This window comes from Henckelia pumila, chromosome 2, assembly GCF_033568475.1.
Source record: "Henckelia pumila isolate YLH828 chromosome 2, ASM3356847v2, whole genome shotgun sequence".
Taxonomy (NCBI): Eukaryota; Viridiplantae; Streptophyta; class Magnoliopsida; order Lamiales; family Gesneriaceae; genus Henckelia; species Henckelia pumila.
This window is the reverse complement of record NC_133121.1, coordinates 69,385,872-69,407,623: the sequence shown is the minus strand read 5'-3', so window position 1 is coordinate 69,407,623 and position 21,752 is coordinate 69,385,872.

The window sequence follows — 21,752 nt, the reverse complement described above, 5'->3', positions numbered from 1 at the left end:
GCCCCTTACACCCATGTAACATCCATTCAAACTCACATTTTTATCCCACAAACACTCCTTGGGCAGCCCCTCCACTCCTTCCATCCATTAAATCCAAACTTTGACTTCAAACACCACTACTCAATACATTTTTGCAACATTTCAAAACATGAACATTAAATAACTTGACCAACCTCATGTGGAGCTTAAAACCAACCACACACACACAAAAGGGGCCAACACAATCTGATTTTTTAAACTTTACACCCAAACTTCCATATAAATGCATGAAACTCACTCATTCAAGCACCAAGAGCATTCTAGTATTGAAAGATGAACAAATTAAATCCTTCAAGCCTTAAATACTGAAATTTTGAACCAACATACACATTTCACACTAAAAACTTTCTGAAAAATTTGAAATTAATGAAAAGATCTAAGGACCAATATATTCTATGCTTAGGTTTCAAAAAGAGAATGAGTTTCTTGCCTCAACTTGTAACCAAACCAAGAATAAGGGAAGAAATGGAGAGGGCACAACTTCTAAGCCACGTCCAGCTATTGCTGAAGCTTTCCAAGGTGGCTCCGGGGCGGTTGCACGGCGGCTGGACGGCAAGGGAGGTGGAGGAGTGGGCGGCCGAGGGTTTTAGCTAGGTGGAAAAGGAGTGAGGCGTGAGAAAATGGGGAGGAGGAAGAGTATGCGTGAACTACAAAAAAAATAGCATATAGAAGCGGTTTTTATTGCTTTTAGAAGCGGTTATCAACCGCTCCTAAACTTTTACCAACGGTTGCTGGAATGCTCCTCTTATTGGCGTCCCTATATCTTATAAAAGTGGTTTTGTTAACCGTTGGTAAAAGTTAAAAAACCGCTCCTATTATTCATTATTAGAACGGTTTTAAACCATTCTTACACTACATGGATATAAGAATGGTTTCACATCACCTCTAAAACTTGGAATCTCAGAGCGTTTTCAAACTGATTTTAAATTCATTGGATTTAAGAACAACATTAAACCACTCTTAAATCTAATGGATTGAGGAGCGATTTCTGATCGCTTCTAAAGTTAGTAATTTACGAACAATTTCAAACTGCTCTTGAAACCCATTAGATATTAGAATGGGTTTGAAGTGTTCCTAAAGTAATGATTTTAGAAACAATTTAAAACCACTCCTGAAGTATTATAGTTTGAGCAATTTGAAATACTCAAATATTGAATATAAAAATCGTTTTATACCCTTCTTAAACCAATATCTAGGTATGGAAGCATTTTTTGATCCACTGTTAAATCTCATGCACATCACCGATTTAACAATATACAATTTATTTTTTAATATTAATTTTAAATTAATATATTTTTTCATTACCATTCAAAATCAATAACAAAAAGAAATAATATGACTAATGCTTAAAATTGAATTGATAAAACTGTTTCAAAATCATATATCATTAAGAAACAATGTTCTTCACAAAAATAAAACAATATTACAAATGCTAAAATTAAATATATGACATTAATTTTCAAAATTATATCTAACTATTATCATATTCCAAAGTCACGTCTTGAATTTCTTCAGCTAACTTTAGCATGGAAGCACGTCCTCCTTGTTACCTGAAAATGCATACAAAAATATAAATTTTATTTCGAGTCATAAAAATTAACCAAATATTCATAATTATTTTCATGTGAATTTTTAAAAATTAAACTTTTTTACCTTCTTTACAAAGGTATCTACTAATTTATTCACATATCCCAGATTTTATTCTAATATCTTGAATTGATTTTCACATCCTTTTGGTTGTCATGTCTAATCTCAACCTGAAAAAAAAACATCAATCAATCAATCAATTTTATGCAAAATTCACCCAATACTTTAAAAATCTAAATGATTGGGAAAAAAAATAAAGTAAATGAAATACCTCCAAAAACGAAAAGTAAATACAACATACGGTTAAGTATGAATGGAGAAGTGGACACACTATGCAAAATCAAGAAATATAAACAGTAGATGAGAATGGACACCGAGAAGAGGGACCAGAGAGAGTTGAAGTCGTAGATAAATGAAGAGTTTTATAATTTATGTAATTTCCAATGAAAAACTTGAAACTTAAATAGAGGTTTATTTTTAAAAGTTTTTGAATCTTTCAGATTAGTGGTGAAAATTTTTTTAAAAAAATTATCTTCTAGATTGGCGGTGAAAATTGAATGTTTGATATATTTGACGAAAATAATTCAATTTTTGGCGGTTCCTATTAATTCAGTTACCCGCCAGTTGAAAATTGAAATATTACTAAAATGAAACATACCTGTCATCGGCATGCATTTTCATATACCAATCAGATTGATCACAAATTTAAATTATTAAACATGAATTGTAATTAAATATAACTCGATTAATAATATTTAAAATCTTGAATGATTAATATTGAAAAATGGTTTAACTTTACATTACATTGATTATGAATTATTTGTATATATTTAATTAATATAATGTAAATTATTTAAAAGATTTTTCATTTCACCAATGCGATTAATATATGATTTATATTTTGTTATTTTATGGTATTCGGTTTTAATCATTAGACTTCGATTTTCTCCAATCTATAACTTATTTTAATATAATTTAAAGACAAATTAAAAGTCATTAAAAAAGGCTAAAAGTTATACTTATTGAATTAATTATTTATCGTAACTCTTAAGATAGAAAAGATTAGAAGCATCATTATCATAGTTTAAATACAGATTTTATATTTATAATTATAATAAATTCGTTTTTTAAAATTTACATGTAATATATTTTATATTTAAATTATTATAAGTTTTATTATAATTTTAGCATGAGATTTATTAGTAAATTTGAATTTACAATAGTGTTAATTGTTATTAATTATTGAGACACATGCGATGCATATATAATATAATAAATAAAAGCAGCGTACATAAAAAATTGAACAAGGTAAAGATAAAATAAATATATATGGAGTGAAAAAAGTTGATAGACTGAATGAATAACTGAAGTGACACTTACCTCAATCCTGTAGCTCTGAATCTTTCATCACCCCTCATAATCTCCTTTCAGGTAATCTCTTCCATTCTATGTCTATTCTATTGTAATTTGATTAGCTGAGGAGAATTTTCTCCGAGCTGTTTTTGTAAGGCCCGGGATTATTTGATTTAATCCAAAAATATTTAATTTTAATCCAAAAATATTTAATTTGGGAATATTTAGAGTTTAGAATTAAATTCTAATATTCTTAAATTAACGAGGATTCAAATTGAATTAAATCATTTTTCTGGGGACTGAATTGCAAATATGCCAAAGTTCAGGGACTAAAGTGCAAATTGACTAATATATATCTATTCAACCACTTGCTTCTCCCTTAGTTTACACGTTCATATCAGAAACAAAAGGGGATGTAACGCCCGGAATTATTTAATTTTAATCCGAGAATAATTAATTTGGGAATATTTGGAGTTTTGATTTAAATTCTAATATTCTTAAATTGATTAGGATTGAAATTGAATGAATGGAGGAATTAAGGACTGAATTGCAATTATTGCATAGTTGAGGGGCTAAAGTGCAAAATTGTGATTGTTAGTGGGACACTTGTTATTCCTAGGCTTAATCACGTGTGATTATCTTGTAATTCCATCAGATTCTTCAGCCCAAGGAAAGAAAAGAACCGAGAACAGAATTTTCAAGTTTGATCTTCATCTTCATTGTCACATATCTTGAGCTACGGTTATCCGAATTCGATTCCGAAAGATGTTTTGGAATCCTCTCGACAAGACCTTCGATTTGATGTAAGTTTTTCTGTCTTTCATGTTGGTTTGAGAATTCGAAATGGACAGGGATCAGAAGTTGGAATGAATTTGATGGTGTTGATCTTCTAGCTTTGATGTTCTTGAAGTTTGGTTAAAGAGTGATGTGTATATCATGTCCTTATGATTTCCAGATATGTTTAGATTGATATATACTTGCTGATATGTTGAGTTGAGTTGTTGAACAATTGATATGAATGTTAGAAATGATATAGAGCTTTGCGGGAATCGCCGAGTTATACCGAAATGCCGTTGAATTTTTGAATTGGAGTGATTTGATAGCATTCTTCAGCTTAGAAGTGGATGAGCTCTTAGCTGATGATTCTTTGCTTGTTATGTTGTTGTTTCAGTGCTTGAACAGGACATTTCAATTGATTAATCTCGACTTCGAAACTGATAGACGATAGCACAAGGTTGGTAGAGTTTCCTTTGAAGTTCTTGTGGAAGGTTGAGTTGATATTGAACAGAATTTGAGTTGTGTTTGGTAATTGATCTTGGACAGAATTGGACAAGCTCAAAGACATCCTAGACATCACATTTGAAAGGTAAAAGTGGACTACAATTTGATTGGGATTATAACTCGAGATGGTTTGTATCGAGTTCCCTCAATTCACATACTTGTTTGTTTAAGTGCTCTTATGTGCTTTCTTTTGATTACTTGAATAAGTTCTTGATATAATGAATGCCCTGATTATGTTACATGTTGCATTCATCTTGATGACTTATTCCCTTGAGTTTGAAATGAACGGACACGTTCGAATAGACGATTTGAGGGATTGTATATGTATGGCCTGGGTGGTTGTTTGAGCCTAGCGTCTGAGCTGCATATATAATGGCTTCAAAGTCTAGATGAGTAAGATAGTAGCCCCACCTCGATAGGGTGTGTCGGTGGATTAGCTATGATATCTTCTTCTCGGGATCCCAATTGATGAATGATGAAAAGAACCTTGTTTTGAAAGCATGCATTGTATTTATTTCTATATCATGATTGTGATATTGATTATGCATGTTTAGTTGCTTTTACTGGGAAATCTATTTCTCACCGGAGTTATCCGGCTATTGTTTTGTTGTATGTGTCATTGCAATAGGAGGAAGTGTAACCGGGCAAAGACGGACTTAAAGAACAAGGGATGAAATCGATATAGCGTGAGGATCCGAGTTAGGAGTTATGTGTGCTGTCATGAAGTTTAATGAGTCTTGATCATGATCATGTTAGAAGATACTTGTACCAAGACTTGTAGATGATTGAGTTGTGGCTTTGTTGATGTTTATAGGATTGGAAATATGTTGTAAATCCTTGAATCAACATAAGGTGTCTTGATCTGGATATATGACACTGTTATTACATGTTATGTGAATGATGATTATGTTGTAAAGCCTTGGAATGGTTTATTACTAGCATTAAAAGCATGTTAGAATGCATAGTAGTTGTTATGCTTGATTTCATCATGTCTAGACTTTGGTAGGACATGATCTTGAATCAATCATAGGCATGATCTCGTTTTTGACAGCAGCTGAGCCATTATTTTTTTTCTGTTGGTTTGGCTGGCGCACGGGCGAGCTCCTGCTCGCGCGCGCGCGAGCCAAGCCAGGGGACCTCGGTCCCATTGGCCGGCGCGCGCGCGAGGGGTGATGCCCGCGCGTGCGCAGTGCAACTTATTTAAAAAAAAAAAAAAATTTTATTCTTTTGTTTAGACTTGGATTATTGTCTAACATGGTTTAATAATGATGAATGAGATTAATGAGAGATTAGAACTCGGGTCATCACAACAGGTGGTATCAAAGCAAGAAAATTCTGGACTTAGATAGACAATGAGTGGGGTAGATCGAGTCATCTGCTTTACTTATTTATGATTTATGCTATGAGTTCATTACGTGATTGAATTACATGTTTTAAATGATAGCATGATTTACTTTCAAGTATTTTATTACAAGATGTTGTATTTATTTTATTTGAAAGTATGATTACGATGATTAAAGATGCATGCTTATGGGAATATCTGAACTGATAGAGGCATGTATCCTGATGAATTATGACATGCTACCTGATTATCTGAATTGATTGGAAGCATGTTTTATTTGAAGAGTATGATTATTTATTTAAGATTGAATCAGAACCGAGTCTTGATCAGAGGTAAGATGATCAGAGGAGGACTGAGATAATTTGATGATTTGGTATCCTAACCATTTTGATAATCAGATATGTCTCGAAGACCAGGCCGACCTCCTCTAAGACCCCAGGTTCCTATTTCTCTACCAGAACAGACAGTTCATACTCCACCGACAGTTGTTACACCGATAGTGCCTCAAGCTACTGCCGTGCCGAGTAATGAACAGGGAAGTACGTCAAGAGATATGACTGATATGACCGCAACTCCTATGGAAACACTTCTGAAACGTTTCCAATCCTACAAGCCGCCTACTTTGAAAGGTACAGAAAATGCTGTTGAATGCGAGGGATGGATTGATGATATGGAGATGCTATTTGATTCACTTGACTACGGGGATGAACGGAGAGTTAGATTAATTGGGCACCAGTTGCATGAAGTTGCGAAAAGTTGGTGGTTCACTACAAAAAGAGCTTTGGAGCGTAGAGGAACTGTATTGACTTGGAATGTCTTCAAAACTGAGTTCTACCAACGCTTCTTTCCTGTGTCTTACCGCAAGGATAAAGGGGCTGAGTTTGCAAATCTGAAACAGGGGAATTTGAATATTGAAGACTACGTTGCAAAATTCTCTACACTGCTACGTTTTGCTCCACATGTTGCTGACAGTGACGAGGCTATGGCTGATCAGTTTATCAATGGCCTGAGTCCGGATGTTTTTACACTGGTGAATACAAGGCGACCGAATACTTTTGCTGATGCCTTGAACAGTGCCAAGGGAGCGGAAGCTGGTTTGATACAGCAGCGAGGAGCTTTGTATACCGCACAACCTCCAAGACAGTCACAACCTGCAGCTCCAACTCCGCAACAGCAACCTTTTCGATTTGAAGGTGGTAGTAGCAGTGGAAAGAAAAGGTTTTTGCAAGCAAGAGGAAAACAGTTTAAGAAGTCTGGGAGCAGTTCTTCGAGTTCCAGTAGTACGAAGCAGAAGTCAGGAGTGTTCTGCAACAGTTGTGGTGGAAATCATCCAACCGATCAGTGCCGAGGTGTATCTGGGAGGTGCCATATATGCCAACAGACAGGTCATTTTGCAAGGGTGTGTCCTCAGAGAAATACTGGACAGGCAAGAGATGCAGAGTCATCACGATCAGTGGCTCAATCTGGAAGACAGGCCTCTTCTGTTCATTCTTTTCAGCCAGCACAACCACAGCAGCAGACTCGACCAGGTGGAGGTCAGGCAGGCAATCAGTCTCAGAGACAGCAGGCTCATGTCTTTGCTTTGACTGAGGAGCAAGCACAGGGAGCACCTGATGATGTGATTGCAGGTAACTGTTCTATTTCTGGTTATTCTGCTTATGTGTTGTTTGATACCGGTGCATCCCATACGTTTCTATCTGCCAAATTTGTTGCATTGCATTCTTTGCCTGTTGAGTCATTACCAGTTGTAGTATCTGTTTCTTCTCCTTTGGGGAGGGGTCTTATCTCGATTCAGATAGTAAAGAATTGTGTACTACAGTATGAGGGTAATGAGATTGAGATCGATTGTTTTGTACTTGGTATGTCTGATTTTGATTGTATTATTGGGATTGATATGCTGAATAAGTACAGAGCTACCGTCGATTGCTTTCAGAAGGTAGTGAGATTCAGACCTGAGATGGCTGGAGAATTGAAGTTCTATGGTAAGGGTTCACGTGCTAAGATTCCTCTTATTTCTGTATTATCTATGACCCGACTTTTGCAGAAAGGAGCGGAGGGATTTCTTGTTTATGCAGTGGATTTGTTGAAACCTAGCCTGAACTTGGCTGATTTGCCAAGTGGTTAGTGAATTTGCGGACGTCTTTCCGGATGAGATTCCAGGATTACCTCCGTATCGTGAGATTGACTTCAACATTGAATTGATGCCTGGAACTGCACCGATTTCGAAAGCACCTTATCGAATGGCACCAGTTGAACTGAAAGAATTGAAGGAACAGTTAGAAGATTTACTGGCCAAGGGATACATTCGACCCAGTGTTTCTCCTTGGGAAGCTCCAGTACTGTTTGTTAGAAAAAAAGACGGTTCAATGAGATTGTGCATTGACTACCGGCAACTGAACAAGGCTACGGTAAAGAACAAATACCCTTTGCCTCGTATTGATGATTTATTTGATCAGTTGCAGGGTTCTTCTGTGTATTCCAAGATCGATCTGAGATCTGGATACCATCAGCTGAGAGTTAGGGATTCTGATATTCCTAAGACTGCGTTCAGAACCAGGTATGGCCATTATGAGTTTATAGTTATGCCGTTTGGTTTGACGAATGCTCCAGCTGTATTCATGGCTTTGATGAACCGTGTGTTTCAGAAGTATCTCGATGATTTTGTGATTATATTTATTGATGATATTCTGATCTATTCCAAGAATCTGATTGATCTGCTGAACATCTGAGAACAGTTTTGAAACCTTACGAGCTGAGAAATTGTATGCTAAACTTTCGAAATGTGAGTTTTGGCTGAAACAGGTTGTCTTTCTTGGACATATTATATCTGAAAATGGTATTTCTGTGGATCCAAATAAAGTTGAAGCAGTGATCAATTGGGCTAGACCGACATCTGTTCCTGAGATCCGGAGTTTTATGGGATTGGCTGGGTATTATCGTCGATTTATCAAAGATTTTTCCAGTATTGCGAAGCCAATTACTCAATTAACTCAGAAAAATGCTCCTTTTATCTGGTCGGAAGCTTGTGAATCTAGTTTTCTTGAGTTGAAGACACGACTGACCAGTGCACCAGTCTTGACGATTCCTTCAGGTACTGGTGGTTTCACTGTTTACTGTGATGCATCTCATCAAGGATTAGGGTGTATTTTGATGCAGCGAGGACATGTGATTGCTTATGCCTCGAGACAGTTGAAGTCTCACGAAACCAGATATCCGATTCATGATCTTGAATTGGCCGCCATTGTATTTGTTTTGATGATTTGGCGACATTATTTGTATGGGGAGCAGTTTGAGATTTATTCTGATCATAAGAGTTTGAAGTATCTATTTTCACAGTCAGAATTGAATATGAGACAGCGGAGGTGGCTTGATTTTCTAAAAGACTTTGATTGTGAGATGAAGTACTATCCAGGGAAATCGAATGCGGCAGCAGATGCACTCAGTCGAAAGGTATGTTCTTTGTCCTTATCGACGATTGGTGTATCAAATTTGATTGAAGACTGTTGTCTGTCTGGGTTAGTATTTGATATGAATTATCAACCTCTTCGACTCTATCAAATGCAAGCTGAACCAGCTTTATTGGTAAGAATTCGAGATGCTCAGAAACTTGATCAGAATATACAGAATTCGATTAAGAAAGTCAGATCAGGGCATGTATCTGAATACCGGGTTCGAGATAATCTTCTTTATGTTCACAATCGCCTTGTAGTGCCTGATATTTCTGATGTACGTCAACAACTACTGGAAGAGGCGCATTGTAGTCGTTACAGTATTCATCCTGGAGGTAGGAAGATGTATAATGATCTGAAAGCTCAGTATTGGTGGAAGCAAATGAAGACTGATATCACTGATTTTGTAGCTCGGTGTCTGAACTGCCAACAGGTAAAGGCTGAAAGAAAGAGACCGCCTGGCTTGTTACAGAGTTTATCCGTGCCTGAATGGAAATGGGATCATATTTCCATGGATTTTGTGACGAGATTACCTCGATCTTCTAGAGGTTATGATGCTGTCTGGGTGATTATCGATAGATTGACGAAGTCTGCGAGTTTTATACCTTATCGTATGACGTACAGACATGATCAGATGGCAGAAATTTATGTCCGTGAAATTGTTAGATTACATGGTGTGCCGAAGTCTATTGTATCAGATCGTGATCCTCGATTTACATCTCACTTTTGGCATAGCTTACAGAGTGCTTTGGGTACTCAGCTTCGTTTGAGCACAGCTTATCATCCACAAACAGACGGGCAGTCTGAGCGTACCATTCAGACATTGGAGGACATGTTGAGAGCTGTAGTGCTTGATTTTGGCACGAGTTGGCAAGATTCATTACCTCTTTGTGAATTCTCGTACAACAACAGCTATCAATCGAGTATTGGAATGGCTCCTTTTGAAGCTTTATACGGAAGAAAATGTCGATCTCCTTTCTACTGGGATGATATTTCTGAAGTACCTGATATTGGTCCTGATATGATCCGTGATCTGACTGATCAAGTGAAGCTTATTCAGACAAGAATGAAGACAGCTCAAGATAGACAAGCGAAATATGCTAACATTCGACGTCGACCTTTGTCTTTTGAACAGGGGGATCGAGTATTCCTGAAGATTTCTCCTTTCAGAGGTACAGTCAGATTTGGCAAGCGAGGGAAGTTGTCTCCACGATATATTGGTCCTTATGAGATTTTGGAGAAAATAGGCAATCTCGCCTATCGATTAGCTCTTCCTCCGGCGTTATCTGGAATACATGATGTCTTTCATGTATCAATGCTTCGAAAGTATCTTGCTGATGAATCTCATGTACTTCACTCTGATGAAGCTGAACTCGACGATACTTTGAGTTATTTCGAAAAGCCGATTCAGATTTTTGATCGTAAAGAGAAGAAACTTCGTACGAAGACTATTCCGCTTGTGAAGGTTCAGTGGAGTCGTCATGGTATTACAGAAGCTACTTGGGAGACTGAATCAGATATGAGACAACGATTTCCAGAGTTATTTCATTGATGTGAGTCTCCTTTAGTTTTCTGTTATCTGATATCTATGATATGATCTATTGATGTTACTAAGATTTCGAGGACGAAATCAAGTCTTAGTGGGGGAGAATTGTAACGCCCGGAATTATTTAATTTTAATCCGAGAATAATTAATTTGGAAATATTTGGAGTTTTGATTTAAATTCTAATATTCTTAAATTGATTAGGATTGAAATTGAATGAATGGAGGAATTAAGGACTGAATTGCAATTATTGCATAGTTGAGGGGCTAAAGTGCAAAATTGTGATTGTTAGTGGGACACTTGTTATTCCTAGGCTTAATCACGTGTGATTATCTTGTAATTCCATCAGATTCTTCAGCCCAAGGAAAGAAAAGAACCGAGAACAGAATTTCCAAGTTTGATCTTCATCTTCATTGTCACATATCTTGAGCTACGGTTATCCGAATTCGATTCCGAAAGATGTTTTGGAATCCTCTCGACAAGACCTTCGATTTGATGTAAGTTTTTCTGTCTTTCATGTTGGTTTGAGAATTCGAAATGGACAGGGATCAGAAGTTGGAATGAATTTGATGGTGTTGATCTTCTAGCTTTGATGTTCTTGAAGTTTGGTTAAAGAGTGATGTGTATATCATGTCCTTATGATTTCCAGATATGTTTAGATTGATATATACTTGCTGATATGTTGAGTTGAGTTGTTGAACAATTGATATGAATGTTAGAAATGATATAGAGCTTTGCGGGAATCGCCGAGTTATACCGAAATGCCGTTGAATTTTTGAATTGGAGTGATTTGATAGCATTCTTCAGCTTAGAAGTGGATGAGCTCTTAGCTGATGATTCTTTGCTTGTTATGTTGTTGTTTCAGTGCTTGAACAGGACATTTCAATTGATTAATCTCGACTTCGAAACTGATAGACGATAGCACAAGGTTGGTAGAGTTTCCTTTGAAGTTCTTGTGGAAGGTTGAGTTGATATTGAACAGAATTTGAGTTGTGTTTGGTAATTGATCTTGGACAGAATTGGACAAGCTCAAAGACATCCTAGACATCACATTTGAAAGGTAAAAGTGGACTACAATTTGATTGGGATTATAACTCGAGATGGTTTGTATCGAGTTCCCTCAATTCACATACTTGTTTGTTTAAGTGCTCTTATGTGCTTTCTTTTGATTACTTGAATAAGTTCTTGATATAATGAATGCCCTGATTATGTTACATGTTGCATTCATCTTGATGACTTATTCCCTTGAGTTTGAAATGAACGGACACGTTCGAATAGACGATTTGAGGGATTGTATATGTATGGCCTGGGTGGTTGTTTGAGCCTAGCGTCTGAGCTGCATATATAATGGCTTCAAAGTCTAGATGAGTAAGATAGTAGCCCCACCTCGATAGGGTGTGTCGGTGGATTAGCTATGATATCTTCTTCTCGGGATCCCAATTGATGAATGATGAAAAGAACCTTGTTTTGAAAGCATGCATTGTATTTATTTCTATATCATGATTGTGATATTGATTATGCATGTTTAGTTGCTTTTACTGGGAAATCTATTTCTCACCGGAGTTATCCGGCTATTGTTTTGTTGTATGTGTCATTGCAATAGGAGGAAGTGTAACCGGGCAAAGACGGACTTAAAGAACAAGGGATGAAATCGATATAGCGTGAGGATCCGAGTTAGGAGTTATGTGTGCTGTCATGAAGTTTAATGAGTCTTGATCATGATCATGTTAGAAGATACTTGTACCAAGACTTGTAGATGATTGAGTTGTGGCTTTGTTGATGTTTATAGGATTGGAAATATGTTGTAAATCCTTGAATCAACATAAGGTGTCTTGATCTGGATATATGACACTGTTATTACATGTTATGTGAATGATGATTATGTTGTAAAGCCTTGGAATGGTTTATTACTAGCATTAAAAGCATGTTAGAATGCATAGTAGTTGTTATGCTTGATTTCATCATGTCTAGACTTTGGTAGGACATGATCTTGAATCAATCATAGGCATGATCTCGTTTTTGACAGCAGCTGAGCCATTATTTTTTTTCTGTTGGTTTGGCTGGCGCACGGGCGAGCTCCTGCTCGCGCGCGCGCGAGCCAAGCCAGGGGACCTCGGTCCCATTGGCCGGCGCGCGCGCGAGGGGTGATGCCCGCGCGTGCGCAGTGCAACTTATTTAAAAAAAAAAAAAAAAAATTTATTCTTTTGTTTAGACTTGGATTATTGTCTAACATGGTTTAATAATGATGAATGAGATTAATGAGAGATTAGAACTCGGGTCATCACAGGGGATGAAGAACAGAAACCCAAGACGCCATTTTCATCTGGTTAAAGCTCAGAGAACTTGTGATCCGGCCGTCAGAATTTCAAGATAAATATATATCTGCGATCACCACTCCAAGAGCTTCGTTCTGGTATATATTTTATTGAGTTCTCTCATACTTGATTTTGAATTTGAAGATGGAATTCTATTATTATTGATTCAATATGTTCATGAGCTAGTATAGATTGTGTATTCGTAGACGGATTGGAGAAAGAACGCCGATTGAATTTGTTATTAATTTTCTTAGACATTTCGATATCATGCCATTCTGAACGTTGTTGGTTTTAATGTTATTGAGCTGATATGATGGAGTTTATGTTTGATATGGATTGGTATATTGATTGTGATATTGATTTCGCTGCCGGTTTTTAGCCGTTACGCCGTCGGTTCGAGAATTGTAACGATTTTGATATTGTTGTTTGAGTTGAGACTTCTTGAATTATAAGCTGATATTCATTGTTATAAACACTTCATTTTCAGCTTTGTATTGAAGTGATCGACTTGAGAAATCCTCATTCGAACCGGGATAGAATAACTCAAGGTTTGGCAGCATTTTCTTGAAGATTGAATGATGAATTTGAATAGCTTTTGATATATGTGTTCTTGATTGTAGTGTTCAGATTTGAAGCATTCAAGAACCGAGAAAAGAAAAGGTATAAGATGACATCGAGAGTCAGGGATTCGATACTCGACAATGATGATTCTTGAGTTGTCCCATAAATCACATACTTGTTTATTGTTTGTTCTTGTTTTAGAACTTGATGTTGTTGATCCATTTTAGGTAGTGGATCTTTGATTTTTATATGATATGATAAATAAATTGATTCTATTGCCAAGGTATGATACGATCTTATTTTCGAGTCGGATGTGACTACGATAGATGGATATCCATGTCAAGATCGGATACGAATCTTGATGGTAGAAATTTGATACGAATCAATTCCTGATATTTATATATATATGCGTTATATTACTCTATTCTTGAGTCTATATGTTTAGAGTTGAGATGATTTTACTTTAATGCATGTATATGTTGATTATACTGAGAATTATATTCTCACAGGAATGTTTTTGACTGTTGTCTTGTTTTGTATGTGTGCATGGCAACAGATGGGGCAGGAGCTGGCCAGAGTCGACGTGGGTAGCTTGAGAGAGAGATTAGCTGTGGATACGTCGGGTTATGAATAGAATTTGCTGTCTTAAACATGTAATGAACTTAGTTGGTGTTGGAACTCAAGAGACTCAACTTGTTCTTGTAGTAATTTGAGTACTTAATATGTTGTAGCTACTTGTGATGAATTAGATCAAATAATAATGTTGAAATACATGTTCTGATTGAGTTTTGTTGGTGTTACTTCTATTTGTATGTATTTTGAGTTGAATGTAGGTGTTTGACATCATCAAATCTCCCTTGACAACAACAATGATAGAGTTTGGAAAAGTTTCTGTCAATCCGAGCGCACCCGCGCCCTGGCAGAACAAAAGTTTTGCCAGGTTGAGTGCGGGGGCTCCGGTCCAGGGCGCGGGTGCGCCCTGGCAAAACAAAAGTTCTGCCAGGTTGGGTGCGGGGGCGCTGGCATAGGGCGCACCTGCTCCCATATTAAAAATAAATAAATTTTTTTTTCTTGCTTATTTATTTCTTGTTTTGTGATTAATATCGATTGCCCATTAAGAAGAAAGATTAGCACCCGAGGTCCCCGCAGTTTCTCTTTCCAATTAAGGATTTGTCGAATACACGACTTAACATCAGATTGAAGTACATAGGAACTATCTAACTGATACTTCCTTAGCTTACACACGTGGAACATATCTGATCCATGTTATAGAGTTGGAAAGAATAAATCTGTCAGTGAACTCACTAACTCTATCTGAAATCTTAAATAGTGAAATTCAGTTTTGGTGACGACTTGTTTCTTTTTCTATATCATTCCATGCTCTGAAAAGGACATATCTCAAGTCTGCATTGTCATTTTGCTCATCGCTTCGAGATCTGCATCTAAAATTCACATTCTTAATCTGCATATCTTATACTGCTCTTCTTTTATTCTAAATCGATCTTTGCTTCCTTTGTCATATTTCTAACTAAATCTAGCCCGACACCCAAGGCTTCTGAAATTTTATCCCAATATAAGGGAAATTCTATCTCTTTTATGTTTTACTGATTCTAAAACAACTATCTCTATCTCTATCTGATAGCTGCTAAAAATAAATCTAATCAACTAGTGCTTAGATCTAGAACCATTATCCTGAGCATATTCTCGAAATCTGGATAACCGCTCTGATTATCCGTCAGGTCTGAGCATATCCTCAAAATCTGGTTAGTCTGCTCTGACTATCCATCAACCCAAGTATGATATGTTGTATTTTAATATCTAAGAGTGCTCAGAGTTCCTGACATTCTGTATCACAAATCAATAATAAACCTAAAGTCTCAATCTGAAATAATAATTTTTGGTTTACTATGCAATCTCACAACAAATATGACCTACATATCAGCTATTTGGTCATAAATATATGTCATCTTATCCAGCAAATCAAATAAATCTAATCATAACTACCACTGTTGTAAGGCCCAAAAATATTAAATAATTAATTACTGTATTTGAGATTTAAATTCCGAATATGAAAAAATATTATGAGAATTTACGAAAGTAGAGATGTTAATTTCGGGTCGAAAATATTTAATTTGAGGATTTACGGATTTTAAGATTTTAATATCCGGAATTCTTAAATTAAAAGATTAGAATATGTGAATTGACTATTTATGAGATTTAAGATTTAAATTTTGAGTTTGGAATTAAAAAAAGATTTATTTAGAAGCAAAGAATTGAAGAAGGACCGAACTGCAAATATTGAGAAGTTCAGGGACTAAATGAAATTTTGGCATACAAGTGGGGAATTCACACGTGTGTACATGTATATATGTGCAATTGGATGTGCATTCATATTTATGGGCAGAAGGAACCAAGAAGTAGAGAAAGAGAAGGCTTCCAAACTATTTTCTTCAATTCAAGACCCGATTAAAATCGATCCGGACGGTAGAATTTTAAATCGATCGTATATTTGCGATCACGGCTTGAAGTGTAAGAGTGGGTGCCCAGTGAGCCAACTGTGTGGCTATGGGCTTTGTTGACTCTTTGTATAAACAATCTTTTGTTTAATATTATTTACATTTTTATGGCAATGACTTTATATTACTTCATATTGTTATATTGTGATATACTATTGTTGTTTTGATAAAGACCTTGAATATACTATAGTGTATGTAAGATGTGGTAGAACATGGAGATGTCTATCATGAAATACATCTTATAGTCACTGTATATTCTAAAACTGTTCCTAGTCGATTGAGCCGTCCGATAATAAGGATAAGGATCGCTCGAGTTTGAGACTAGCATTTGCGATGCGGAGTACCACGTTTCATTGGTAGGGAACATGGAGATGTTCGAAGCATGCAAATGGATATTCATAGGATGAATAGTCGAACTACCCTATCCGGACTTTCCAAGTGGTTATCACTTATCGAGTGGATAAAGTCCGCGGTTTTGGTTGTACACCATTAGTCCTTACGACTTGAAACATCATGGAGACTCTATATGCTAGTACTGTGCTTTGACTCGTTTACCGACTCTGAGGGGGTCATCAGGTGTCGAGATTGGGTACAGTTACGACACATATAGGAGTCAATGCATTGTTGTCAAGGATTCACCACATACTTGCGAGTGTGGATATCCTATGCGATCTGAGGAGATATTAGTGTGACAAATCTCTGGCCAGAGTACTTGATGTGATTTAAGAAATGGTTTCTTAGTAGCACATGCGATGTCACTAATTTGATCTTCAAGATGTATTGCATAGTTATCGAATCTTGAGCGACTCTCGATATACCAATGGTTGTTGATTCGATCGGGATATATGGATGAAGGGACCGTACTGTACGTTAACCAAAATCTACTGGTTCTTGTAGGCACTATCAGTGATACCTAGGGAATCATGGGGCGATGTTGCTAGGCGCTTTACCATGATTCGTTGGGCAAGTCGGAAAGTGTTGTTCCGAGTCACAAGGAGTTGTGAGCCCACGGCTAGCTGTATCCCTGAACCATTGAGGGTCACACAGTGTAATGGAGTTTTAATCCCCGTTGAGATAGTTAAATTTAAAGAGTTAAATTTAATGAACTAAGGAGTTGGACTTCTTAAATAAGAGTAAGGGAGTAGGATTTCCTAAAATGACATAGGGATGGACATTTTTGGAAACCACTGAATTCGGATTCAGGAAAATTTATTTTGACTTTAAAACGTGCAGAAATGGTTTCTGTGCACATTGGTGAAATCGTTTCATCAATCGGAGTCACGATGAATTTTATATTAATTTCTGAACGAGCGGGCTTTGCTTGTCGGGCCCCAGCTTATGACTAATGGGCCCTAAGGTGTTAGTGGCCTACATTATAAATAAGTTATTTCAGTACAGAAATTACACACAATAGGTCATAATTTTTGAGAGCAAAAATCGAAAACCCTAGTTCCTCTCAAATAATATTTCGGCCGCCCCCTTGCTCTGTCACAGAGAAATTCCGGTCTGTGATTTTGAATCGCAGTAAGGAATAACGAATCAGATTCGTTTATTCTCTTCGCAGAAAACTTCTGATAGATTTTCTAGTGCAATCTATCAGAGGGATTAAACCTCTGTTCGTGGACCTGATTGAAGGCGTTCATCGGTTCCAGGGAGAGACAACAAGAGCAGAATTGTTCTGTTGGTGTCCATTAATCTCGTTGCGAGATTTGAGGTAAAATTTATTTAATTGTTATTTAAATTTTACACACACACGTAATTCAATTGATGAACGGTTGATACCCATACCATGGAAACGTTCCATGAAAAATTTTTAAACTTCCGCTGCACCGGGTATCAATCGTAATTGGTCTGGGAACTCGCCAGTTTTCCAACAGTGGTATCAGAGCCAGGTTGCTCAGATCAATCGATTGAATTAATCAATTGTACAAAATTTTTGAGTCTCGGTTTTTTGAAACAAAATAAATATTTTTAATAAAAAAAAATTTTTTTTTCCGGGGGCGAAACCCGGGCAGCGATTGGATCGCTGCCCGGAGGTCGCTGCCCCCAGGGGCGGCGCTCGGCGCCGCCCAGCGGCGGCGCCAGGCGCCGCCAGGGCAGCAAGCGTTGCTGCCCTAAGGGGGCAGCCAGGCTGCCCCGGCCCGCGCCCCGGGTGCGGGCCAACCCGGGAGTGTCCCGGGTGGCCCGCGGGAAAAATTAATATTTTATTAAAAATTAATTTTAATATGTTAAAATTTTATTTTTGGTCCGGTCAAAAATTGTTTTTGATTGGTTCACGAGATTTCGGATCGAATTGTTCGAGTCCGTAAATTTTAAAATTGATTTTGGATAAATTTGAATTTTTGGAAAATTTTAATATTTTATCCGTAAATTGAATTTTGAAATCAATTATTTTGGTACAATTGATGATAAGATATGATCTTATGAATATTAAGTAAAATATGATTTTATTTGTAAAATTGGATTTTATAGATAAAATATGATTTTATTTGATATGGAGATAAAATATGATTTTATATGTGAAATGTGATTTTATATATAAAATATGATTTTATCTTGTTTAAATTTGAATTGCCACAGCATGTTATCCAATAAATTAATTTTGAATTAAATGTTATTGGATAAGGATGATCGATTGCCATGACCAATTTTGTAGGTGTATGTTAGGAATTTACATTTTGTCTTTATTGTTGTTGGTTTTATTAATGGGCCTGGTTTATGGCCCGATATGAATGTCATATGTAATAAAAGTGGGCTTGGTTTATAGCCCGTTCCCACCCCCTAAAAATGTATCCCCTACTTGTCATTGTTATTTATTGTAAATACATTAGATTTAGTGGGAGATCAAGATTTGAAGATGGTGGGCCCAGCAGACAATGAAGAACTGAAGAAATGTAAATTGGAAGCATATGTAATAGGATTGCATTTGCATACTGCATATTACCTAGGATTGGACTAAGACCCGTGATTGGCAACCACGGGTCAATTAGAAATGGAATCGATCATCCTATATAATATGTGATATTATGATTGTATGCATGTTTAGACATAAATTGCGTGAATCCGGCAATGCATGCAATAAATTAAATATGATGAGACAAATATTTTTATAAATAAAATCCCTCATTTTAAATATGATTTAAAATTTATATCAAGATAAATAAAGGAAATTTAAATATTGTTTAAATGTTCCTACCTTCCATCAACGGTCAATGTATGTGATGCTACCCGCGGATACGGTCCGGCTCATATTATTGGGGGGGCCCGTCCGTCGGAAAGCTGTACATTGGATCGACAAATGTTGTAAGTTGGGTGGAACTCCCATGGGATCGGCTCATATTATTGGGGGATCCACATGGCGACCGTCCATCACAACTTAATATTGATGGGTCATCTTGACATGTCACTTTAAACGGCGTCATATTATTGGGCCCTTATTGGACATGAGGTAAATACATGGGGGTTGCTTTGGAAGCAATTGGGCTCTACCTTTTGAGAATTATGGTTGGCTGATATTATTCGGGACCATAAGTTTGTCAATTGGACTCCATGTTCTCACTAAGGAAAAGTTTCCCGTTTTCACTAGAGGGTGGTGAAATCGTTAAAATAGTGGGAGTGAGATTCATAAAATTAAATTCGCCTATTTTATGTCTTAGTAAATTGTTAAACAATCATTGATATATGTCTGTTTTTCCTTTTCAGTATTTCATACAATGAATTCGCGAAATCCTTTATTCTCGATCCTCGAACAAAACAAGCTGACTGGCGCCAACTATACGGAATGGTTCCGGAAGTTGAAGATTGTCTTAACTTCGGAGAAAATGCTCTACGTGTTAGAGAAAGCACCTCCGAAGGAAGCACCAGCTGACATAAGTCCGGAGGAATTGGCCAAACTTGATGCATGGTGTGACCATGACATCAAGACCAAATGCTATATGCAAGCCTCGATGTCTGATGAACTCCAGAGGCGATTTGAGGACACGGTGAATGCTGCTGACATTCACGCGCAACTCAAGGAACTTTTTGGGGCTCAGTCGAGGGCTGAAAGGTTCTCTACTGTTAAGGAGTTGATGACGTGCCGCATGCGTGAAGGGACTTCGGTCCGTGATCATGGGGTACGAGTGATTTGGCTCATACAGAAGTTAGCGACCCTTGATTTGGTGTTGGAGCATGAACTCAATGTGGACTTGCTGCTTCTATCTCTTCCTTCTTCATTTGATGGATTCGTGATAAATTTTAATATGAACAAGATAGAGGCCACCCTTGAAGAGATGGTCAATATGCTCGTTACATATGAATCCACACTTAAGAAGGATAAGCCAGCTTTCTTGGTGGGCTCCTCATCTTCTGCTAAGAAGGGGCCAAGTATGAAGGGCAAGAAACGTTCTGCCCCACCCAAGAAAGTGGAACCCGAGAAGAAGCAAAAGACAAAGGCTTCAAACAATGGAAAATCCAAGGATGTTTGCCATTACTGCAAGAAGCCGGGTCATTGGAAGCGCAACTGCAAGGAGTATCTTGAGCAGTTGGGAACTGCAAAGGGTATGTTCTATATCGAAATAAACATGTCACTTAATACAACTTCTTGGGTATTGGATACCGGATGTGGATCTCACATTTGCAATGATTTGCAGGTGATGACAAGAAGTCGCAGGCTTAGAATGGGTGAGACCCAGCTGAGGCTCGGGAATGGTTCCAGAGTTGAAGCTACGGCCATTGGAGATGTTTGTTTGATTTTGCAGAATGGTTTTAAATTATTGTTGAGAGATGTTTTATTTGTGCCAGATTTAATTAAAAACATTATTTCTATTTCTATGCTTGATAGAGATGGTTATTCTTGTAATTTTGTGAATGGGATTTGCAATATTTACAAGAATGAATGTTTAATTGGAAATGGACAACTTGAAAACGATCTATACAATTTAAAACTAAAAGACGTTCCAGTAAATTGTATTGACAAACCGGCGACAACAAACAAAAGGAAAATCGATAGTCAAAACCCGGCAAACCTTTGGCACGCTAGACTAGGTCATATTTCCTCAAGGAGGATGAACAAGCTAGTGGGAGAGGGCATGTTTGATATGTCTGATATTAACTCTCTACCTACTTGTGAATCCTGCCTAAAAGGGAAAATGACTAAATCTCCTTTTAAGGGGAAGCCTGAACGTAGTCAAAATCTGTTGGATTTGATCCATACAGATGTTTGTGGTCCATTTAGAGTAGGGACTCAACATGGCCACACCTACTTCATTACCTTTACTGATGATTATTCTAGGTATGGGTATTTATATTTAATGAAATATAAGTCTGAAGCATTTGAAAAGTTCAAAGAATTCAAGGCTGAAGTAGAAAACAAGCTAGGTAAAAGTATTAAAGCACTTCGATCGGATCGAGGTGGAGAATACTTGAGTACCGAGTTTTTGGACTATCTAAAAGAGAATGGGATTCTCTCTCAGTGGACTCCTCCTATGACACCACAGCTTAATGGTGTATCGGAGCGTCGTAATCGAACTTTGTTGGACATGGTTCGATCCATGATGAGCTTCACTGAGCTTCCACCTTCGTTTTGGGGCTATGCGCTTGAAACGGCGGTATTGTTGTTGAATAACGTCCACACTAAAGCAGTGGACAAAACACCATACGAGTTATGGAATGGCAAAGCTCCTAAGTATTCGTACTTGAGGATTTGGGGATGTCCTGCTTACGTGAAGCGGACAGTGGGAGATAAGTTGGATAGTCGATCCAGCTTGTGTTATTTTGTGGGGTAT